Source organism: Mercenaria mercenaria, chromosome 16 (assembly GCF_021730395.1).
Source record: "Mercenaria mercenaria strain notata chromosome 16, MADL_Memer_1, whole genome shotgun sequence".
Taxonomy (NCBI): domain Eukaryota; kingdom Metazoa; phylum Mollusca; class Bivalvia; order Venerida; family Veneridae; genus Mercenaria; species Mercenaria mercenaria.
Window position 1 is genome coordinate 35,299,011 of NC_069376.1, and position 13,262 is coordinate 35,312,272.

The window sequence follows — 13,262 nt, forward strand, 5'->3', positions numbered from 1 at the left end:
TAAAGATAAAACACTTTTGTGAAAAACAGGCATTGTATATCTTTAAGAATCCTGTAATTTACTAAAAAATGAAGTTGAAAACTGTTTGTTTTGTTTTTCCTTAGAAAGGGATCATGGAAAGACAACAATTAAAATTTACTTCTTCTTAAAAATAAAAAATAATAAATAAATACATCCAAACCTTTTCACAAAATACACCCAACCCGCCCGCTTAGCTCGGTGGGTAAAGCGTCGGTCTACGGATCGCGGGGTCGCGAGTTCGATCCTCGGGCGGGGCGTATGTTCTCTGTGACTATTTGATAAACGACATTGTGTCTGAAATCATTAGTCCTCCACCTCTGATTCATGTGGGGAAGTTGGCAGTTACTTGCAGAGAACAGGTTTGTACTGGTACAGAATCCAGAAACACTGGTTAGGTTAACTGCCCGCCGTTACATGACTGAAATACTGTTGAAAAACGGCGTTAAACCCAAAACAAACAAACAAACAAACAAACAAAATACACCCAAAATATTTTCAATAATATCCGAATTAAAAGATGTCTACTGAAATGTAATGTCAACTGAACTAGCTACGCGATTTGCTAAAAAAAACGTCTTTGGACTTCCGTGAAATCAAAAATACAAGCCTACACTATAGTTTTAAGATATCAGTTTAATGAGAGATAATTAATACATTTACATGCAAGGTTTTTGAGAACCACGGCAAGATGACATCAATTTTATAGCAAAGCGATCAGTGCCAAGAATATCAAAATTAATAATTGGTATTATAACCAAGGACTACCGGGTTTAAAAGGCGCGGATAGTAGCTCGCATTTCCACTTCAGTCCATAAACAGGCCCAACCTAACCGAGCCTGCATCATTTTCATTTATTTCGTGTAGGGTGAATTTCAGTTGTCAACTATTGCAGTCGATATTTTTTTTGCATATATTTAATGGACTACAAAATTTTCTTCAACTCGCCCCGTCTTTACTTTTTTGTTTGCAATAATCAAGAAATGAATATGACTGCATTAAAACCTGCAAAATCCCTGAATCGTGTTGAAAGCGTTTCTTTTTGTAACAAGTCATACATACTAGCGATTGATTCTGCCTTTGCGACCAGTGTAGATCATGATCAGCCTGCATTGATCAAGATCTGCACTGTTCGCTATTCCGTCTATATCGTTTTGGTGAGCAGCACTTTTAACAGTTAATGGTATCGTCCAAATTATAAGATGGACAATTCCATTATATAAATTAAGCAGGATAAGGGCTAGTATCTTAAATTGTTTGACATACTGAAAGTATACATTGTCCACATTTTAACGATTTTTATATTAATGTTAAACTTCATAGAAAAACATATATATAAAAACACAAAATATTGATTTGTTACTTTGTACGTATCATAAACTTTACGTCACCTTTTAAGGTTACGAAGAAGGCCTAGAGAAACAAAAATCAAACAACACCAAATCATAGAAAGAAAGATTTGTTTGACATGAAAATTGAACAGCATGTAAAAGATGTTTATTACTTTATGAAACAAGTGTCAGTATACTGATATAAACATTGAATTCCAGAAAATGACTGCCTGTAGGGGCCCCACTTCCGGACAGTCAAACCCCTTTAAAAACTCACTATTTTCAAGGAACTGTTACACATGTTCGTTTTGATGCATTTTCAATAGCGTGCGAGTGGTGGAATGTCACATAACAAGGTGAAACACAGTTTCCAGCAATTGTTTATCTTTATTTCTTTACAAATGGCATTCATTTTCAAAGGAAAACAACTTTTTCTCGACGATTACTTAAAATAATCGGAAAAAGTTGTTTCTCTTTGAAAATGAATGCCATTTTTACCTGAAGTATTCCGAAAAAGTTGTCTCCCTTTGAAAATGAATAGCATTTGTAAAGAAATAAAGATAAACAATTGCTGAAAACTGTGTTCCACCTTGTTATGCGAAATTTCACCACTCGCACGCTATTGCAAATGCATCAAAACGAACACGTGCAACTATTCTTTAAAAATGGTGAGTTTTTAAAGGCGTTTAACTGTCCGGAAGTGGAGCCCCTTTAGGTGGTCCTTTTCCGGAATTCAATATTTTTATCAGTATACTGACACTAGCTTCGTAAAATAATATACATGTTTTACATGCTGTTCAATTTTCATGTCAAACAACTCTTTCTTTCTATGATTTGGTGTTGTTTGAGTTTTGTTTCTCAATGCCTGATTCTCATCCTTAACTGCCTTTATACTAACTAATTATCATCTATTACTGTAACATGAGAATACGCAGAAGACGCTGTTCTAGATTTGATGATAATGAAAATGTTACCTGACAATGGAGTTTTTTTTCCTAGAAATTACAAAACCTATAATAAATGTACAATAAGAAAGCCGTCAATAAATAGACAGAGAGGGCATGTGTAATTTTTATAGGTAATCCATCGAATCCGACTTAACTGCGACTATTTCATTGTTTTCCCGACAAATTTCAAAGACACACGTTTTTGTGAAATGTGTGTAACTCGCCTGAAAAAAAAAGCGACGACCCTTTGTGCCGTGCTTATTACCGACAGAAAAAACATCTGCTCGCTGCTCTTGCAAACCTGAAGATATTTTGTATCTTTCCCCTTTTCTATCAATCGAACTGCTAGGTCACGACAAAAATGAAAATGTTGCAGGCTTGACTGAGCCTTTTCATGGGCGAAAACGGAAATGCACGCAAAAATTTCGTGAAAGTTAAACTCTTGTTTTTCAACCTTGAAAGTGTTAAATTTAGCGTAACTGGGTATACTCAAATCCGCTGGGGTTTATGATTTATTGTAAATTTACTGATGCATATTAAGTTATATATATTGCTGTTTTATGTACAAAGTGCATATTTTGAAATACAGTGACGGTGGTATGAATTTGTAGTTTCTATTGCGTAATCAATTATGATCTATCACACTGCGGGTTTGCGATAAAACTGTATCCTGAACTAATCAACTAACACCTTAAATATAGTAAAACCTATTTAAAGGCACTGGCCTCCGGATCGTTCAACAAGAAAAAAGAAGTCTTTTTAGATATCTGGAAATTAATGCTATATTTCTTAAGAATACTTTGATACTTAATTACTGACAGACTTTATGTTATGGAAACACATGAGAATTTAGTTGCTTTACTACTTTTCACGATGAAAATCGAAAAGCGTTTGTAACGCTTTACTCGAGGTACACTGCCTCGATTATAGATATTTATGTTTAATGCGTAATAAATTCTAAATATTGGTAACGCCAGCGGGAAACTTATTTATTGCCGCGGAGGTACGAGTTCGATTCCCAATACGGGCATATTTTTTTCTTGATTTGGCATTTCTAAAATATTAGACGTTTGTCTCTTTTTTTCTTATATGGATGTCACTGACTTGGAGTAAATCATATTCATAATGCATCTGTATAATAAAATACGAAAAGCTTACCTCGTGTAAATCCCCTCTTGAGGTTAATGTATGATAATTGAATTACATTATAACCGGTATGCAGTGAACTATGTAAAATTATATTTGCAATATTGCATGTCTAAAAACTAGTCGCGTCAGTGAAAATTTCATTTAAGAGTTTCAAACCATGAATTTGAATTTTTATCCACAATATGTATAGTGCAGAAAAGTTGACAGTTAGATGGTTGTTGTTGAGAGGCGGATGTTTTCATAGTTTAGCGCATAAGAATTATGAGTCTATTTCCGAAGACATTTTAGAGGTCCTGTAATAAAATAGCAAGTAGAGCATTTTATGCTATTTGTAAGCGCAATTTTTTGTTGTTGTCATGTCGTACTGAATCATTCCTGAATACTTACAATGCAGACATAAAAACAATTATTAATTTTGATACCCTGTCTCCTCTCCCTCGTTTTTTAGTGTAATATTTCCGTTATATTGATATTTTTCAGATGCTGTGCAAGGAGGCTATAGATGACTAAACTTACGACATTCCAACCGTCACAGCTCTTTTACCGGCCCAATTTGCCCCTGTCCGTCCGTCCACCAGTCCTTCCGTCTGAATTGTGTCGTGCATATATCTAAAATTATTTTACTCAGAGTCATCAAATTTACAGGATTGGTATTCAGTATGGGAAGTTGTGCCCTAATGGTTTTATTTGGATCTCACACGGCCAGACCACAGTTATGGCCCTTGACTTAGTCAAAAATAAGACTTTTGTATAAAAGGGCATAAAGGTTGTGTCGCGCATATCTCAAAAGGTATTGGATCATGAAACATCATAGGAATATTATTCAGCATTTGAAGTTGTGCACGTGGAATTTGTTTCGGACTTCTATCAGTCAGACTAGAGTTATGTCCCTTGATTGTCAAAATGTGCACAAAGGGCATACAAGTTTGTGTCACATATATCTCAAAAAGTATTTGACCTAGAGTCATAAAACTTAAGGGGATTGTTATATAGCATGTGAAATTGTGCACCTGGCATTCTGTTTGGGATTTTACACAATCAACAATAGTTATGATCCTTGACTTGGTAAAAATACATATAATGTGCTTAAAAGTTGGAGTTGCATATATCTTAAAAATATCTCTCATAGAGGCATGAAACATGTAAGAATATTATCCAGCATGTAAATTTGTGCATCTAAGTTGATTTGTATTTCACTTTGCAAGACCAGAGTTATGGACTTTGACTTAGTCAAAAAAGTGTTCCTTCCATGTATATCAAAATGTACTTGACATAGAGTCATTTAACATTAGAGGATTAATATATAGCACTACAGGGGCCTCCGTGGCCGAGTGGTTAAGGTTGCTAATTTCAAATCACTTGCCCCTCATCGATGTGGGTTCGAGCTCACTCAGGGCGTTGAATTCTTCATGTGAATTCTGACATTTTTGCTTCAAAATTTGTAGAGGAAACATCTTTCAAAAACTCCCCAACGGCCGTTCCCTATTACTAGCATATTGTTTATTAATATATGTTATCAGTTTTCCTGCGCTCTGGTTTTACAATTTCAGAAGTCAGTGTTGCGATTTGTACAGGCTTTGACATGTAATAGATGCCACAGTGACAGCCTTGATTAAAGCAAACGGTTGGTGAATATTCATAAGCCATTGTGATAGTCATAGACAGTTGTGAAGTTGTGGTATATACCTGATAAAACATTGAACGTTTGTGTTGATGTTGAGTGAAGTAATGTGGTTTCTAACTTCATTGTGGATCGCCTTTGCTTCAAACTTCCAACGACTTTAGGTCTGTTGTTTAAAACATGACCCTCCTGCTTATTGGATCCCATTCCATCTCTTATTAGTCTGTGGTTCCGATTTTGATCTGTTACTTAATGCAGCCTCTGCCTTAGACTGGTATTATTTACTTGCTCGACTTACTGCTTGTCTTGATCCAACCCTAGCATCCGGTCTCTTATATGAATAAAAAATATCAATATTATTCCTGCTACTTTACCATAAAATATAGTACAGTGGTATTATATCGTGGTCCCTCGCAGTTGTTCTTTGTCCTCAAACACTAAATTGCATTACTGTATATGTCACATGTTTGCAATTTTGCCAGGCTGTCCTCATACTGCAATATTTAAAGTGTGTGCTGTTTCGCCTAGCTTTCTGTTAAGCGATGGATTTTTACTCTCTGCTTTTCGTAAGGTCAACATTGCAAAGATATTTTATCGCTTGGCATTTTCGCTGATGAAACTTTCTTCTCAGACATGTTATAGTTTTTTCATTTTTTAGCGTGGGGGGGGGGGGGGGGGTTGGGGGCGGCTTTTTTTTATTTAGTGAGACTTTTCAGAATTTTTTTTCTGTCAAAATATGAATACAAATTAAGGGTTATGCCTTTAGAGCATCAGTAAGTTGATTTCTAACATCACTGACCATGTTTAAGCATAAAAATGGCAGTTTTGAAATTTTTTGTTAAAAAGTTGAAAAAAATATTCTCCAAGGCCATAAAAACATTTTGAGTCGGGTCAAAAATTCAGGGTAGGTCGGGATACCTGAAACAAAGATTTATTCTACGCCTTATCGGTCTGTTGTCCATTATCCAGGTTCTAAGTCACTAGTTTTATCATAGAAAACACTATTAACACAATAGGAACCACATTTTCTACCTTATCAAAAAATAAAGGATCAGAATGAAATTTAGGTCTACTAGTCATCTGGGTCAGAAACTAGATTACTTAACCATGTTAACACATTAGATGCCTAATTTTCTACAACCTAATCAGAATGTTTTTAGGTCGCATCAGTCGGTCCATCCGTTTGTCAGTAGAGTGAACGGTTTCCACCAAATTACTTGACGACTTCTTGACCCAGAATATTCAAACTTGGTAGCATGATTGGGCTTATGAATCAGATGACCCCTTCAATTTTGGCTCATAGGGGCTTGAATCTCGGAAACAGTTTTCGCCCAATACCTGGAGAACAACCTGACCCAGAACGTTCAAACTTGGTAACACGATTTACATTGCGAAGAAAACTATCCATTTATTTTTAAGGGGAAATAGGTCAAATGTCAAGGTCACAGCGGCTAATCCTTGAAAACAATGTTCCCTCAATAACTTGAGAACACCTTTACCGGGACTTTCAAACTTAATAGCAAGATCTGGGTTTATAAAGTAGATGACCCCTGAAGTTGTTGTCGTAAATCAAAGGTAAAGGTCACAGAGGCCTGAATCTTGAAAAGGGTTTCCGTCCAATAACTTGAGAACCACTTGACCCAGGACGTTCAAATTTGATACCCTTTTTTGTTATAAAGTAGATGACCACTAGTGTATTTTGGTTCAGTAAGACAAGGATCAGGGTCTCAGTGGCATGAGCCTTGAAAACGGTTTCCACCCAATAACTTGAGAACCACTTGACCTGAGACTTAGTAGCATAATTGGGTTAATTAAGTAGTTGACCCCTATTCTTTAGGCGTCAGTAAGTAAAAGGTCCATGTCACAGGGACCTGAACCTTGAAAACGGTTTCCCCTGAATAACTTGAGAACGAATTTACCCAGTATCTTCAAACCTAATAGCATCATTTGGCTTATAATAGATTACCCCTTATGGCTTTGGGGTAAGTAGATCAAAGTCATAGTGATCAAGGGGCTGAAAATAGGACAACCTTTCAAGGCGGGCATACTTGTTTTACAAACAGCTCTTGTTTTACTGGATCTTCATAAAACTTTTGCCATACATCACTGACATGTACTAAATACATTTTTTTCATCTTTTATTATACTGTATATCAACACATACATGCATAATTAAACAGTCAAGATCAAGTGACAGAATTAAAGTTATCTAGTTTATTAATAATTATTTTCAGTAATATGTACTCAATTTATCTGCTCTAACCTCTTTATCCATCCTCTGATTTTATTGTTACAGCCCAAGAATGGTACGTCGTACATTTATCATGGATTGGTACCTGAAGAATCTGTCACACAATGACTGGTATTAAACCCTTCAGGGAGAGATGCCCCGTATACATACTTTAGTTTTGACTTGACTTTCTTCATGCGAGGAAGCCATTTATCTGGCTAACGGAAGGTCTATGGTTCTAACGAGGTGCCCGCTTATGCCTAAAATGATGCACGGAGGGCCATCTTCTATCTATTGGTGTGTCTAAGCCCAATCAAAAACATATCTTTGTCCATAAAGTGTTGCGATACCCCTATGATATGGCATATATTACCATTCTTGAGAGAGAACGCAATTCGTTCCTTTCCCATGAACTGGTCCCCCCCAGCATCTGTCATGTGACAGATTAATCAGATAAAATGAGCCCAACAAAATGCCTCCTTGTTTATAGCTAAGATTGAAACCCTGCCCTTTTAACATGGGCTTGTTTCCCCAAAGCATCTGTCACTTTGCACAGTTCTCAGAGGTTCTCTGTGTGTATCATTTCTTATCCGTAGTCGTACCACTAAACAAATGGCATTTTTTAAAAGCAAATGACGGAATTTGGTATTTAACCTGTGGAAAATTTCTTACATTTAAAGGTACTGACCTCCAGACTTTGGCTTAAAATGATCTTTCATTAAAATTGAAGTTTGTATATATCATGAGCATGGGTGTTTGGTTCTAAACTATCTTGAAAGTGCCAGATCAAGAATTTAAGATGCCCGAGTCGGGAACCGAACCTGGGCCGCCGCGGTAATAAAACTTTTCCCGCCCTCAGTGTAAAAATTAGTAAAACAACTTATTTTCATGTGTTTCCATAACCCCATAGGGGTTTCCATGTGAGTAATTAAGTTTCAAATCTTTCTTAAGAAGTATAGCATTTATTTCATGATACCCGAAAATGTTCTCTTAATTTGGTGTCGTACGATCTGAAGGCTAGTGCCTTTAAAGTTAATATGAGTCGCAACATGAGAAAACCAACAGAGTGCATTTGCGACCAGCATTGATTCAGACCAGCCTGCGCATCCGAGCAGTCTGGTCAGGATCCATACTGTTCGCTTTCAAACCATATTGCAATTAGAGAAACCGTTAGCGAACAGTATTGATCCTGACCAGGCTGCGCGGATACGCAGGCTGGTCTTCTCTAATTGCAATAGGGTTTGAAAGCGAACAGTAAGGATTCTGACCAGACTGTGCGGATGCGCATGCTGGTCTGGATCCATGCTGGTCTCAAATGCACTATGTTGGTTTTCTCATGGCGCGGCTCATAGTATTTCATTATAAAATTGTCAAGTAAACAATGCGCATAGTATATCTATACAAATGTGTCCCAACTTCATTTTATCTGTCTGTCATTTTGAGCTTCTGTCTTGGCTTTCCGCCAGCATCTGCCCTCTAAGACACATGAAGACCAGAAACAATAGGAAAAAAGGTGTGGTCTAAGTGTGGGGGCTGAGGGAATGTAAATCTCTTATACTCCTAATGTCCTGTTATCTTTTTCGCACAGACACACCCCGAATAGAAGTTTTTGCACAGTTTGTATATAAAGCCTATATACATATCAGATTCAGATAACCAACCCTCCTCCGGACCACACGATAACTATGTTTACAGTTAATTTATATACTATCTCCGAGATAATATAACAAAGTCACTAGAGTAATAAATGTATATGACTTTCAAGCGAAAAGATACTTTCTACATGTTTAGTTTTTCTAAAACTTCTACTTTCTTCCGAGTGTATTAAGAAAATGAAATAAAAAATGACATTTATTAATTTATTTAAATTTCGATAGAATTCAATGAAAACTAGAATTAAGATTTATGTAAATAACACTGTAAACATAACATTATTACAACTCGATGTTATAAATAGTCTCAATATCAACAAGCGTTCTCAAAATTTTCGGACTCCTCCCCCCCAAAAAATAAAATTAAAAAAAAGTAAATAAATAAAAAAAAATAAAGGTATTGTACACAATCATTTCCAGTACATCATTATTTGCTGTTATATCTGAGCGAAAATGGATAGTTTTGCAAAACGTTTAATGGGTGTGGGGGCAAAACATATTCCTCCCCTCCCCCGGATCTCTACTTTTGGCAAAACAACCAATTTTTGCTCGGACGCTTATAGTTCAAAATAATGAGACGTTTCGGGACAGCATGATAAATTTTGACTATCGCTGTCTCGACGGATGAAACTATGAAATATCATATTATAAAGTAAGCCATCCCGATAAGCCTGACAAATAATGCTACTACGCTATATTCAAAATGTAAATAAAAGGCTATGTGAACATTTATTTCTGATGATGTTATGTAACAAAACACCGGTCAATGGGCAAACGGAACGGTAGATACTTACTGAATGGCTTACCGGTCAGTAGTCAAAACTTCAGCAGTAGATGGAAGGGCCCTCTGGAAAATTAAACTTTGAGGTCTGACCGGTGGCTGTTGTAGGGGATATCGACCTTAAAAGTCAGCAAGGTAAATATCCCGAAAACAAAATCTTGTGTATTCAGATGCGGTTTTCGGAAATTTTCACTGTTTTTAAGTTCGGCAGCCCCAAGATCCAGCCAAACCCTAAGTTGACCCTTCCAGGCACGGGTTGTGCGGTGTCACTCTGGAGAAAACTTTGTTAAGAAATAATTCGGCACAAGAGGCGAAGCGGGGCATGCCTATAGGCCTACAACGTCTAACCGGTCCAGTCCCAAACTTACAGGATCGTGATAGAAAAGACTGAAGAAAAGACAAGTTGACCAGTTGCTGTACCATCTAGATAGTGTCTACCCGAGACATGTCACCGCCGGCACAGGTCAAAGGGTTCTTCATATAAAAAAATCAGCAAATGAGTCCGAAGCGCAACTAATGGTCAAAGTCTATCAGTCATGGAGTTTAATCGACGTTTATGTGAACTTTCCCAAAAAAGTAATGTAACATGCAAAAATCTCAACTTGATCTCATTTTAGAAGGTATCATATACATTGCTACACAGAACAGTGGTGTGGTGCAATGACCCGGCAACTTAAATGAACTCGTACAAAACATGTTTGACACAATCTTATACAACCTCAACCTTTGTGAATTAATCAACACATTATTCCCGAGGCACTGTTTATCCTTAGTTCACTTAGCACGTGACTTTAATGACTACATGTTGTTATTTGTTAGAGCTTGCGCGGGTTTTCACGGAGAGGCAAGTCAACAAAATGGTATGCATTTTTTTTATTCCTCTGTTTTCTTTTCTATTTCTTTCTATTCCTGTCGTTATTACTTTCCTTATTTCTTCAGTTAAACGTTTAAATGATTCGTTTTCCAGAACTACTTGCTTTTACTCCCAATAAAATAAAATAAAGGTATGAATATTCTTTGGTATTAATCTTTATTATCAGTGTAAAGAAAACAGCGGTATTAGATATTTCTCTAGACATAGTTCCTTGCGTTTACAGAAATTTGAATGATAATCGCAGGCACAAATGGTGGAAAACAGTTTATACGTACAATGAGACATGCACAAAATTTTGTTTCCTTCATCTGGTCTTCGAATCATAAAAGCTTTGTTTTATTAGTCGAATGATTCTGGTAACGGTGTAAAGAAAGAAATAATGGACTTTTTCATATGTTAAATAACTATAAGTTTATTCCTGTTAATAGCTACATTTTGTACATTTCCCCCATAAAATCGCAACAACTTTCTACTACAATTAACATAGTAAGTGATGAAACTAAACAAAGTGCGCTGTGCATTACATTTTTCTTACCAGAAATGGTATAGCACTTTTTAATGTCGGTCGCACTTAAGTCTTTAGAAGGTAAAGTATGAGTTTGTGTACTGTACCTTCAGGGACTACGTTGATAATCTGCCAAGGAATGGCAATTAATTATGTCACGCTACTATAGAAGGGAAAGCGTAAATGTATACTGAAAAAAAAAATCAAAATGTTAGGGTAATGTGTTTAAGATGTGAACGATATTAGCTTATTGAATCTCGTAGTATTTGATCAATATTAGTATCCATTTACTGAACAAAAGTCGTTACTGCTTTGTATATGGTAAAGTCACGGCTATCAAATACAATTTAATTTTTATTCATTATTGTGTTAATGTTAACAGTGAAAGGCTTTTTTTTAAAAAAAAACTACAAATACCAATATGTATAAAACAATTGATTTTTCATTTTCAGAAATATGGTTTACATCACCATACACTTGTAAATTACCGCCGGTATTGACATATTGCCTAATTACAAGTGTCTGAAATTCCGAAATCAGAAAAAAAAATTCTGTGCGTTATTTCGAAGAATTTTGGTTGTACATTATTTCAATATAAACCAAAATTAATGATTAGGTGCATTTTAAGAACTTTTGATCTATATAAACACTATTTTAACCAATAAAATATGAAGAAAATTTTCAAAAGTGTTAGTCATGCTATTGCAATTTGATGCAAAGTAGAATAAATTTAGCTGTATTTTATATGATACACATTAAAATATCTACTTCTGCAATACTGGTTTATCATTTTCGATATCTAAAATTAATTGCTTTGAAAAATATAAAATAATAACTTTCATCTGGAGGCAAGTCTCTTTAAAGAGACATACCCTATAACGAGGGTAGTAGGTAGAGAGAAACTATATTTTTAGCTAAATAAAACTAAAGTAACAATAAATGAGATTTCACAGAAGAACTTGCATCGAAAAATGTTATTTTAGGTACGTAAACAGCAATATAATGACATTTTATAATAAATCTTATTCCATCCTTTTATGGTACAACAAGAAGAAGAATTATATCTGATTTAAATTTTACATAAGTAAGACCGATAATCGTTAAAAGTTTTAGTACGAAAAATAAAGCATTCCAATATCTATCCAACGGTACCCCTGTAACTTTCTGCAACTACCCCTATTAGCTACTTATCCCCTTCCAACTACTACGGCCGACGGTGGCGCAAAACCAAAGTGACAGGAAAACGAAAATTGTGGGTGAACTATTAGGTCCAGCGATCAGGGATCGGCGTCATTCGATGTAAAATTAAATTTTCTGCAAGTAAATCAATATCGGACGGTTTTCGGGTGCACCGAGTTATAAGGTATGCCTCTTTAAAGTCAAAATGTCATAACACTTAGTCTTATAGTCTTGTGTAATAACAACAAATATGACATGGCTTTGTTCCGACAACATGTGATATATATTTGAAATTGCACATTTATAACAGTATAAGCTACATTGTATATCAGTTGCAGACTATAAATAAAAGAAGTTTGAAAAAACAAAAACTTTGATTGTTAAATGGCAATATGAAATTCATGTGAACATGTTATTGATTCAAATGCCTACAGTCGTAGTATGTTCTTGCCATACATGAATGTTAACGCAATAGTTATGCTTTTGCCTTGAAACCGATTACAGGCGTTACATACACACTTTTAAAATGCCAAATCTACTCAACCACACATAGTACATGTTTGTTTATTAATAAATGGTAATAAGATTTTAATAGTTAAATAAAAGTAAAATCCATCTGTAAGTTTTGGCCAGATCCTTTAAAATCTTAAATCATTTATCAATTGATCAATTGGTAGATATTCATTTCTGTAACTTCGGAACAGAACACTTCAAACGTGTAAGAAGATATGTCCAGAAAAGCTTTTTTTTAAATTCTTACTCCTATTGCTTTCAGCACAACGTAGTCATTTAAAATACTGGGCATGTTTCTTCTTGGCCCTAACATTAGTTGCCATTTCTTGAACTGCAAAATTATTATTCCTATAGTTGTGTTGCTTCGAATGTTTAGCTTCGCATGTTTATTTACCCCATCCACGTTTCCCTAGTTTGAGAGTGTACCACTCTTCCAATATTAATCAGAGTGTACTGATATAT